Source organism: Dermochelys coriacea, chromosome 1 (genome assembly GCF_009764565.3).
Source record: "Dermochelys coriacea isolate rDerCor1 chromosome 1, rDerCor1.pri.v4, whole genome shotgun sequence".
Taxonomy (NCBI): Eukaryota; Metazoa; Chordata; order Testudines; family Dermochelyidae; genus Dermochelys; species Dermochelys coriacea.
Genome location: NC_050068.2, coordinates 256153895 through 256164040, shown reverse-complemented (window position 1 = coordinate 256164040; position 10146 = coordinate 256153895). Strand labels below are relative to the sequence as shown.

Genomic DNA, 10146 nt, shown 5'->3' with positions numbered 1-10146 from the left:
TCATGATTTACTTCAGTTCATCTGATATCGTTCTGATTCTGAAGCACCAGGCAGTGGGCAGTGCTGAAGCATCAGGTACTGGGCAGATTTCTTTTATGCTGTCATAAAACATTCTTTGAATAAGACCTGGTGTTTAAATAGTTGATAAAACAGAACAAATTGACAGCTGAAGTATCTGTTGTAGAATGACATTTTCCAAAGATGCCATTTCCTCCTGTTAATATTCTGTTATTGCCTTGGAAAACTAAAGCAATGAATGTTGAATTGTGTCCATATTATTGCTACCCAGGATTATTTAGATTATTATTCATAGCCTGTGTATGCTTTTCTTCTCTTTATGTGGATAGTTGTACTAACCTCTAAAAACTGAAAGGGTTTTTTATTTTTAAATAAAATTGTGTTTACTTATTTTTACATTTTGCTCCCTGGCTTTACAGTTTTTGCTCTGATTATACTTTTGCTTTGCCAATTTCAGATCTTCCCTTCTCCCCCACAGTTTATCATACACTCCCTTCTTAACACGCTAATTTATTACTATAATCCATTCTACAAAACCATTAATGAAGTGAAATGAAAGCAACGAATAAAAATAAAGTATAAATGGTAGTTCCGTGTCTGTGGGGAGAAAGGAGAGAAAGAAAGCGCACACTTTTATCACTTGGCTCTCAGCCGTTTCCAGAATGCAGCCAAACATCCCAGAGACAAATTCTGCCGCATTTCAGCTAAAAGACGTGATATTTTGATATGTTAATGGCACCAGGAAATTAGATATTATTTTATTATACTAAAAGTTGACATTTTAATAGCATTAGAAATATTAGATGCTATTGGGTTTCCCTGAAACATTCCCACACAATACGTAATCAGCACCTGTGGGGCATGGGATGGGATTAATCCCCGGGTCAGCGGAGGAGGGAGGAAAAGGGACCACGGTACCCAGAGGAGTTGGCTCTGGCTTTATCGCTGAACGCTGCAAGTCCTGCATCAGAGGGGTTGCCGTGTTAGTCTGGATCTGCGAAAGCGGCAAAGAGTCCTGTGGCACCTTATAGGCTAACAGACGTATTGGAGCATGAGTTTATGCACCCGAGGAAGTGGCCATTCACCCGCCAAAGCTTATGCTCCAACAGGTCTGTTAGCCTACAAGGTGCCACAGGGCTCTTTGCCGCTGTAAGTCCTGTTCAGTTCTTATCCTTTAGGGTGATTACTTGGTGGCTCCTCTTTCTTCCCCCCCTCCCCCCCTTACCACAGCGCTTCCCTGCCCTGCTCGGGGCTTTGCAGCAGCTCGCGGGTTTTGACGCGCGCTCTCCGGTGAAACGATCCGCGTACCAGATCTTGTCACAGCCCGCTGCCCTGCACGGGGCGGGGAGGGGAGGGGAGGGAAGCCCGGGCGGGGGCTGCTGGGACGAGCTTCCTACAGGGACGAGGAGGGGACTTTCCCGAGGGCAACGGAGGGAGCCCTCCAGCGGCCAGCGCCTGCGCGGGGCAAGGGGCCGGGGGCGTGCGAACGCCGGGCTCCCCGAGGCCAGCTGCAGCCGCCCCCTTCCCGAGGAGGGGGCGGGACTCTGCAGCAGGGGGCTGCTCCTGGTTGGGCCCTCGCCGCCTGTCACTGGGCGGCGTGTCAGCGGGCTGGCCCCGCCCCGGCTCCGGCGGCTCTCAGCCCTCCGCGGCACAGACGTGACACAGACGCCCGGTCTCTGCAGCTGCCGCTGAGCCCGGGGCGCGCGGCGGCGGCGGGCAGCCTGGCCCCGGGAGCCGCACCGCCAGAGGGGGCAGCCTGGCCCCGGACCCGCGGAGAGGCGGCAGCCGGGCAGCGGCGGGACCCAGGCGGGCAGCGCGAGCGGGCGCCGAGCGAGCCCGGGCGGAGCGGCGCGCCCGGCAGCCGCTGAGGCCGGGGCGGCAGCGGCGCCGGAGCAGCCTTCCCAGCCCGGCTCCTCGCCGCCCGTGACCTTCCCGGGACGCCCCGGCCTGGGAGGCCCTCTCCCCGCGGAGCGTGTCTGCAGGCCCCGGGGAGGGGGCAGGAGGCCGGACCGGAGCCCCCGCCTCCGGGTCCCGCTGGCCGCCGGGCAGGGCCTGTGCACAGCGCGCATCGCCGCCGGGGACTGGCGAGGGGGGCGGCGGGCTGCATCCCAAGGCGGCATGGAGAAGCGAGCGGGCAGGCCCTGAAGAGAGAGCCGGGCAGGCAGGAGAGGAGGGAACCGTCGGCTCCGCATCCCGCGGGAGACGGGACCCCCCCCCGGGCTGCTCCCGCGTCCCGTGAAAAGCCGGGAAACCGGCGCCTCCCTTGCCCGGAGAGACCCCCCCGGGGCGCCGGGCTGCCGGGACTGAACGGGACCTGCCTCCCCGCAACAGAGGAGGAAAAGCTTCATTGTGCTGGCGGCAGGAGCCGGGGTTGTGCCCGCTTCCTGCCCGCCCCTGTGTCCCGCGGTGCGCGGCCAGAGCCCGGCAGCCATCCCGCCCGGAGCCTCCTGCTGCTCCGCAGCCGCGCCGAGAAGGTAGGGGGCTGGGCTGGGTCGCCGCTGCTGCGGTAGAGATTTGTAAACGGGGAGGGGGAGAGAAATGGAAAGAAATCGGGGGTGTCTCACCACCTCTCCCGCCCCCGTCTCCAGCGAGCGTGACAGACAAAGGCGCGCGCGGGGCGGGGGTTCTTGTTGTCGATCCTGGACTTTAATCCCCCTCAGATCTGGGGCCGACCAGATGCTCCAACCTTTCGGGAAGCGCATTCCAGGCACAGATCCCCTCCCTTCGCCTTGCCTGAAGAAAGGTTCCCTTATCTGGCTGAGCGCTTAGGTCCGCTGGCCAAGACCCGAGCAAGGAGTTTCCTTGCATCAACTCCTGGTGGGACTGTTTTCATTTGCTGTCCCCTCTCCTCTCTCTTTCTCTTTGTCTTGCCCGGTACTTGTAAAAGTCAGAAAGGTGGCGGTTGCCAATTGTACTGTTGGGCTTCTGCCTGTTGGCACGGAGGGGTTTCCTTAAAGTCACAGGAGCCCACTAGTGGAGTTGGCGAAAAAAGGTGAGAGACTTTTTGGGGTGGGGATGGGGGGACGGGTGTTGCAGGTGGGCTTTGAGTAAAACTTCTATGTAGGAAGATTTCAGAGTAGCAGCCGTGTTAGTCTGCATTCGCAAAAAGAAAAGGAGGACTTGTGGCACCTTAGAGACTAACAAATGTATTAGAGCATAAGCTTTCGTGAGCTACAGCTCACTTCATCGGATGCATTTGGTGGGAAATACGGAGGGGAGATTGATATACACACACGGGGGGGGGGGGGAAAGGAGGATACCTTGCTTGTCACCATGAAAGGTTTTCCTCCTTCCCCCCCCTGCTGCTGGTGATGGCTTATCTTAAGTGATCACTCTCCTTACAGTGTGTATGATAAACCCATTGTTTCATGTTCTCTGTGTGTGTATATCAATCTCCCCTCTGTATTTTCCACCAAATGCATCCGATGAAGTGAGCTGTAGCTCACGAAAGCTTATGCTCTAATACATTTGTTAGTCTCTAAGGTGCCACAAGTACTCCTTTTCTTTTTATGTAGGAAGAGTTTCTGTTGTATGTCAGTCTCTCCATAGCTCAGTATGTATCTGTAAGAACTTTCTACATCTCAACTACTTTGCACAGTAGACGTCAGTTTGTGGGGCTAGCAGATAGACTGAGTGGGGCTCACACAATACAGCATTTCACTGTATAGGAAGTAGGGGCTGAGAGAGGGAGAGAGAGAAGCATGCCTTTAGTGTATTAGACAAGGCAGATAATTCAAGGTCTTTTTACTGTGCCATCAAATAGCTTAAAATAGACATGCCTGTGTCCAGGAAGGTCACTTTAACACCTGAAAAAGAGATCTTTTTGGCTGGTTTGATATAATTAAGTTAAATTAAAAAAAAAAAGTGGTTCATTATCAGCCTTGTTCACTTCTTCTGGAGGATCAATAGGGGTTAAACAACTTCTATCTATCTACATTTATTAAATAGTCACTTACTCCTGATAGTCAATCTAGCAAAACAGGAACCCTTTGTGGGAACAGATTCTATCATGCTTGTTAATTCAGGACTAAATGACTGTTTTTGGTTGGAACATTCTGATAATGGGGGTGGATGCATCCCCACACACATACACAGCCCCCTGCTAGGTGTGTCACTTGTACAGATTTCTGTTGTTATCCCATGTCTGTGAATTGTCATTTAATTCATTAAACTGAACTCCCTAGGGAACACATAGCAATTTGCTGCCTCTGTGGAGGTAATCTGAAGTTTGACAATCTCTTCTATAAGCACTTTTGGAGAGAGTCCTATTTTGTGCTATATGCTCACAAGACCATCTGATTTGGTTAGTATGAAAGCAAGTTCGCTCCCTGCTACAGCATCAAGCCAAGCAATCTTCTTTACTTCTTAGGAGTTTCACCCGAATGCAGCATCTTTCTTTTTCTATTTTCGCGGTGGGTTATTGCCAAAAAGCAAATGGAACCTTATTTTTCAGTCACACATTCTCACATTGGTGAGAATTAACTAATGAACCAGAAAAAGAGTCTGAACAGTTCTTATATGATTTCTGTACTGATCTTACCTTTCGTATGTAGAACTTGGCTTGTATAGCATCTATTTAAAATTGCTAGAGGAAAGTGTTTTTCTAGGGCTAAATGCCATTACTTTCCGATCTCAAAAGGTGTGCGCTTTGAGAGAAATACCAGTAAAGTTAGATATCCCTAAATATTGCAGCTCTCCTTGGATTATTGCATTGAAAAGGGGAAAGAATTGGGCTAGAACACAATCTGAAACAAAATACTGTATTAAAACAAGAGTTGGTAATTCCCAACAGGTCCACACTTTTTTTATTTAATGAAATCCTCTGGATACAGATTAATTTTCTTGTACAATATTTATTATTGCATTTGCCCATAAAGAGGAACAGCAGAAAAATTGATAAATGGATTGAAAGGTTGCCTAGTTTCACTGTAGATTCTTTAAGTGCCTATGTGTCCTCTGCTTTAAAAAAACAAACAAAAAAGAGCTAGTTTTGTTACTACATGTGGATATACAGTTTAGTCAGTGCATTGCTACACACATTTTTCAAGATCCTACTGCAGCAGTACACTAGGGGGACTAGCTTTTTCTTTCTCCAATGGTGGAAGCACAAAAATTAATGTAATACAAACGAATACACATGAAGACCCCCAACCCTCTCTCACTAATGCCATTAGGGTCCTACGCTTGAAAGGAAAATCAATATATGCAAATGTAAGTGGTGAGTTCACAGCAGAAAAAATATTTAAACTAAACTCCAGTAGAAAAATGCTGGTTTCTGCTACAAATGAAACTAGGCTATTGAAGTGTAGTTTATAAAGAACTCTACTCCAGTCTTTTAGCCAATACCAAAATGAAAAAATGAGGTTAAAAATTCACTGTTGGGCAGATGTCCTTATGAACTAGACTTTTTTGAAGACTGAAAAATATAGATAGATACATCCAGGTTTAAAAATTCTCATTGCGCAGGCACCCTGGGACTAGAAATCCTAAATTGGAAAATCCCTGGCCTGCAAAGCGTGTAAACTCCTCAATGGCTGCATAATCACTGGTGGCTAATTAGATTGGTATTTTTAATCTCCCACTGTGGCACAGGTTAGCTTTCCTTCTGTGCCCTGTCCCCTCTACATTTAATGCTCAGAGTCTGTGCTGTGCTTTGCATTTCTGATGTAGTGCATTAGTAAGTACCCCCCTTTAACTGATAGTTAAAGAAGGAAGCATAATTTGCATGTATTTTGGTACAAGTGTGTGGTTAGAGATTTAACAAAATAGCTAATATGCGTATGGCAGCTCTGTGCTCCATTTGCACAAGACAGGTTGGATTTGGTTTTGATTATACAACAGGACAGTTATTCTTTTGGAGGCATTTGCACCAAGTTTGCTGGAAGGAGAGTAAAGAGAGCCTGTGCCAGCTATTGAATTTACCTGAAAGTCCAGGTATGGTCCCTAATAAACCACAGTATAGACTGAGCAATGGTGAATATCATCATCACTCCCATAACCACATTGGTCATTGGGGCACCATCATTGATGAGCAATCAACCAGTTGTCTCCACCCCTGATGATTGTGTTTCAGTGCTTGAGTCTCTGCAAAGTCCATTCCTGTTCACTCTTTTATGTTGTCAATCCATCTCTTCTTCTCTTCCCCTGTACTGTCCCTTGGAGGATGATCTTGGATAGGCCAGATGATCTTGTTACATGGCCGTACCACTTCAGCTTGCACTTCTCCTTCGTCAGGAGGTCTTCATATGGCCCAGCGCACTGGGTGATGATGATGTGGACCTCTTCATTAGTGATATGGTCGAAATAGGAGATGCCCAGGATTTTATGGAAGTAGCTCATCTCTACTACCTGTATTTTCTGTTCAAGTTCTGCCATAGGGTCTCTGTCTCGCACATGTACAGAAAAATGGAGATGATCAGTGCGTGCAGCAGTTTCAATTTGAATTCCAGGGAGATTTTCTTATTCCTCCAAATTGGCTTTAACTTTGCCACCGCTGTTGCTGTTTGTGCAGTCCTTGCCAGTATTTGTGCCTTTGATCCTTCATCAGTGATGATTGCCCCCAAATATTGAACTGTTTCCCTGTCTCCAGCTCTTATCCACTGACAGCGATATATGAGCTGATTCTATCATGTTTGTTTGTCAGCTTGGTTTTCTCTGCACTGATTTCCATGCCGTATTTTGCAGAGTTTTCATCTAATTGTTTGTTTCACAAGGTTGGCAAATTCATCTTCGCTGCCTGCTGGGCCGTTAATGTCATCAGCGATCTGAAGATTTGAGATTGTTCGCCCCCCAGTGCCTACTGTGCATATGTGATCTTCTAGGGCATCAATCATTATGCGCTCCAAGTAGATGTTGAACAGTGTGGGTGAAAGAAGGCAGCCTTGCCAGACTCCAACAGCGGTGCGAAACCCCCCTCCTATGGTGCCATTGACGAGAACTGCACTGCTGGCCTTGGCACACGGTTGTTTAATGGTAAGAATAAGTTTATGACTAACATTGTACTTCTTCATGGTTGCCCAGAGAGCTTCGTGCCATACTCTGTCAAACGCCTTCTTGAAGTCAACAAAGACATGGAAGATGTCCTGCTGGTGTTGTAAGTACTTCTCACATAGAACGTGAAGGTTGAAAATCTGTTCTGTGGTACTTCTTCCAGCACGAAAGGCAGCCTGTTCTTCAGCAATGATATTCTCCTCTTGTGACTTCAGTCCGTTCAATATGACTTTCAACATCACTTTGCTGGGATGGCTAATTAAGCTTCTGGTCTGGTAATTTTGACACAATTGCAGATTGCCTTTCTTTGGCAGCGTGATGATTAGTGACTGTGTCCACATGGATGGCCGCTCACCAGTCTGCCAGATCTTGTTGCAGATCTTGGTGAGTCCATCTGTTACTATTTCTCCTCTGAATTTCAACAGTTTAGCTGGGATGTTGTCAATACCTGTAGCCTTTCTGTTCTTGAGTGATTTCACAGCTGTCTCCACTTCTTCACGCAGCATTGGAAAGTCATCCTCTTCTGTTGAATCTGTGCTGTCCGGGACACTAGGATCTCCACTTGTCTGGTGGTTGTATAGATGAGAGCAGTAGTTTGTCCACCTATTGATGATGTCCCTTTCCGCTGTAAGACGGTTCCCTTCTTTGTCATGAATTGCATTAGCTTTGGTCCATCTTTCCTTCGTCGGCACTTTTACAACCTGGAAGGCTCATTTGCTATTGTAATTATTGATACACTCTTCAATTTTAGAGCATTGTTTTTCAATCCCGATCTCCTTGGCCACCTTCGTTCCTTTCTTGATCTTTCTTCCAATCGCTCTGTATTTATCAGTTCCCTCAGTGCTGTTCTTGTCTGTCTTAGTTCTCTTATCACACATTTGTAGTACTTCATTTGTGGTGTTTCCGAAGGATGTCCATTGCTGCCTCATTCATTGTAACATTGAAATTGTTGGTCATTGTTTTGACGTCTTCCTCTAGAGAAAGCAGTGGGGCAAATTTTCCACCAATCATTGCTTGGAATGACTACAATGTTTTGGTCTCTGAGTCTTTCTAAGTCAAACTTGGTTCTGGAACTTTGGCGTGGTGATTTTCCTTAGCCGCAGCCAAAAGTTTAGCATCACAAGGTTGTGACCACTTCCAATATCAGCACCAGGGAAGCTCATTGTTGTAGTTCTGTTAATCCCAGAAAGAAATTGGTTTTGCACCATGATGTAGTCAATCTGGCTGATGTAGACCATCAGGTGCATGCCATGTTGATCGTCTGGATGCTTTATGTGCTCCTAATGTGTTTGCAAGAACCAGGTTGTTATAGCTGGCAAACTCCAAAATTCTCAATCCTCTCTCATTGGTTACGGCATTACAGAAAGGGCCACAATAATCTCGCCAATCTGCCTGTGCGTCAGTCGATGAAGTGAGCTGTAGCTCACGAAAGCTTATGCTCTAATAAATTTGTTAGTCTCTAAGGTGCCACAAGTACTCCTTTTCTTTTTGCGAGTACCCACTTTAGCATTTCAATCTCCTTGTACAATCAGGATATCTTTCTTGTGTACCATATCAATGATATCTTGGAGCTGATTGTAAAAAAAAATCTTCAATTTGCTCATCGTCATAGTCTGTTGTAGGGCTGTAGACTTGTATCATCACTGTGCTATTAAATGGTACTGCATTTAGATGGATGGAAACAAGCCTGCTGGACATTGGGTGAATATACCCATATCTTTAGGCAGCTTAAGGTAATCAATTCCTACTAGTGTCTGATCTGGGGAAAATGACCAATGTAAGGCTTTGTGTTGGCTATATAGTATTTCTGCCAAAGGGATTATTTTGGAGAGAGGAACGCTTATATGTATATCTGTGTACATTTGTTACTGAACTGATGGATTCCTGTACAAGGTAAACTGAGGCATAGTCCTCCAAACTCTTACTAATGTGACTAATTCTTATTCAAGGGAGTAGTCACATTGACTTCAGTGGGAATCATTGCATTGTGCTTGGCAGAATTGGATCCTTAATGAAGTGTATTTTCATTCAGTGTGTCTGCATTCCTTTCTGTGCCTTGATATGAACTGTCTCTTTTTGTGACCTAACCCTTTTTGCCTGGTGTATGCAAAGCTGATGGCTAATGAGGGGTGAGACTTGTAACCTGACTACAAAGCCTTTGTAAAATATGCTAATCTCCATTCGCAGGTAGAGCTCCTATTGATGTCAATGAGAGTTGTGTATATGAATCAAGGGCAGCAAATGGTCCTTTTTTCCTTTTTTTGTCCAGACAGCTAGGCGTGTATTACAACTTGTATATTAATGAGCCATCACTAGCTATATTTGGGGACCCTCTTGTTAGCTGCATTGCCATTATTTTTTTAAAATGCAATATCATTTCTTTTCTTGGAGGCTTTTGGAGTATGCACAATCCCTCCAAACTGTACACACTGGGAAGAGGGAGGATGTTGGGATTCCCATCAGAGTGCTGTCACTGACTCTGCTGCGGGAGCTCCATCTTCATTAGTGATCTCAATCTAGTGGTCTTTTGATAAACTTGAAGTCCCTCTCTAGCTCTTGGAAGGAAAGAAGAAATCTTTTTTTTCTTCACACCTCTGGCCTTCTAACTGGGTGCAGTAGGTGGGTTACACCACTCTATCCTTTGCCAAGCCTCTTGGCTGTTGTAGAATGGGGGTGAGAGAAGGCGGGGGGAGAATTTTCTATGTTACTCTAGCCCTCCACAGGCCTTAAGTCTTCTGCCGAGGGCAGGGAACTAAACTACTTGCCATTCCCTCACCTCTCCCCTTTATTGGTTTTATGTTAAGTATTATTATTTGTGAATAGTTCCCGTGCCTGCCTGCTTGTAGTTTTCCTAAGCATCAACCAACCAGTCTTTCATCAATTAAGACTCTGGTCAGTTTTGCAAAACTCTGAAACTAACCAGTGTCCTATCAGTTTCATTTTGCTACTGTTTGGAAAAGCCATGAGCAGCAGTACTGATACAGTACTGTCTTTCTGAATTTACAGACCTACAGTTCTGGTATCAGTCTATCTTTTCAATCATAGGTGCTAGAAATTTAATTTATTTTTTAAATGAAAGCATATAAATTGCAAACAAGGATACTCTGTCACCTCTGCTAACCAGAGAAGTTTTATGAC

The 10146-nt window shown here is 46.4% G+C and overlaps 1 protein-coding gene across 3 annotated transcripts in view; it reads left to right on the top strand.

Annotated features, from left to right (window-relative positions):
* Positions 1–1904: 1904 nt before the first annotated feature.
* LARGE1 (LARGE xylosyl- and glucuronyltransferase 1) overlaps positions 1905–10146 on the top strand; it is a 371084-nt gene continuing 362842 nt past the window's right edge. The window contains exon 1 of one of the 3 annotated variants that reach the window (XM_038396618.2): positions 1905–2492. The gene's annotated coding sequence lies outside the window, so the exon portion shown is untranslated. The remainder of the gene's footprint in view (positions 2493–10146) is intronic. The other 2 variants (XM_043519916.1, XM_043519928.1) reach the window with 2 other exon arrangements.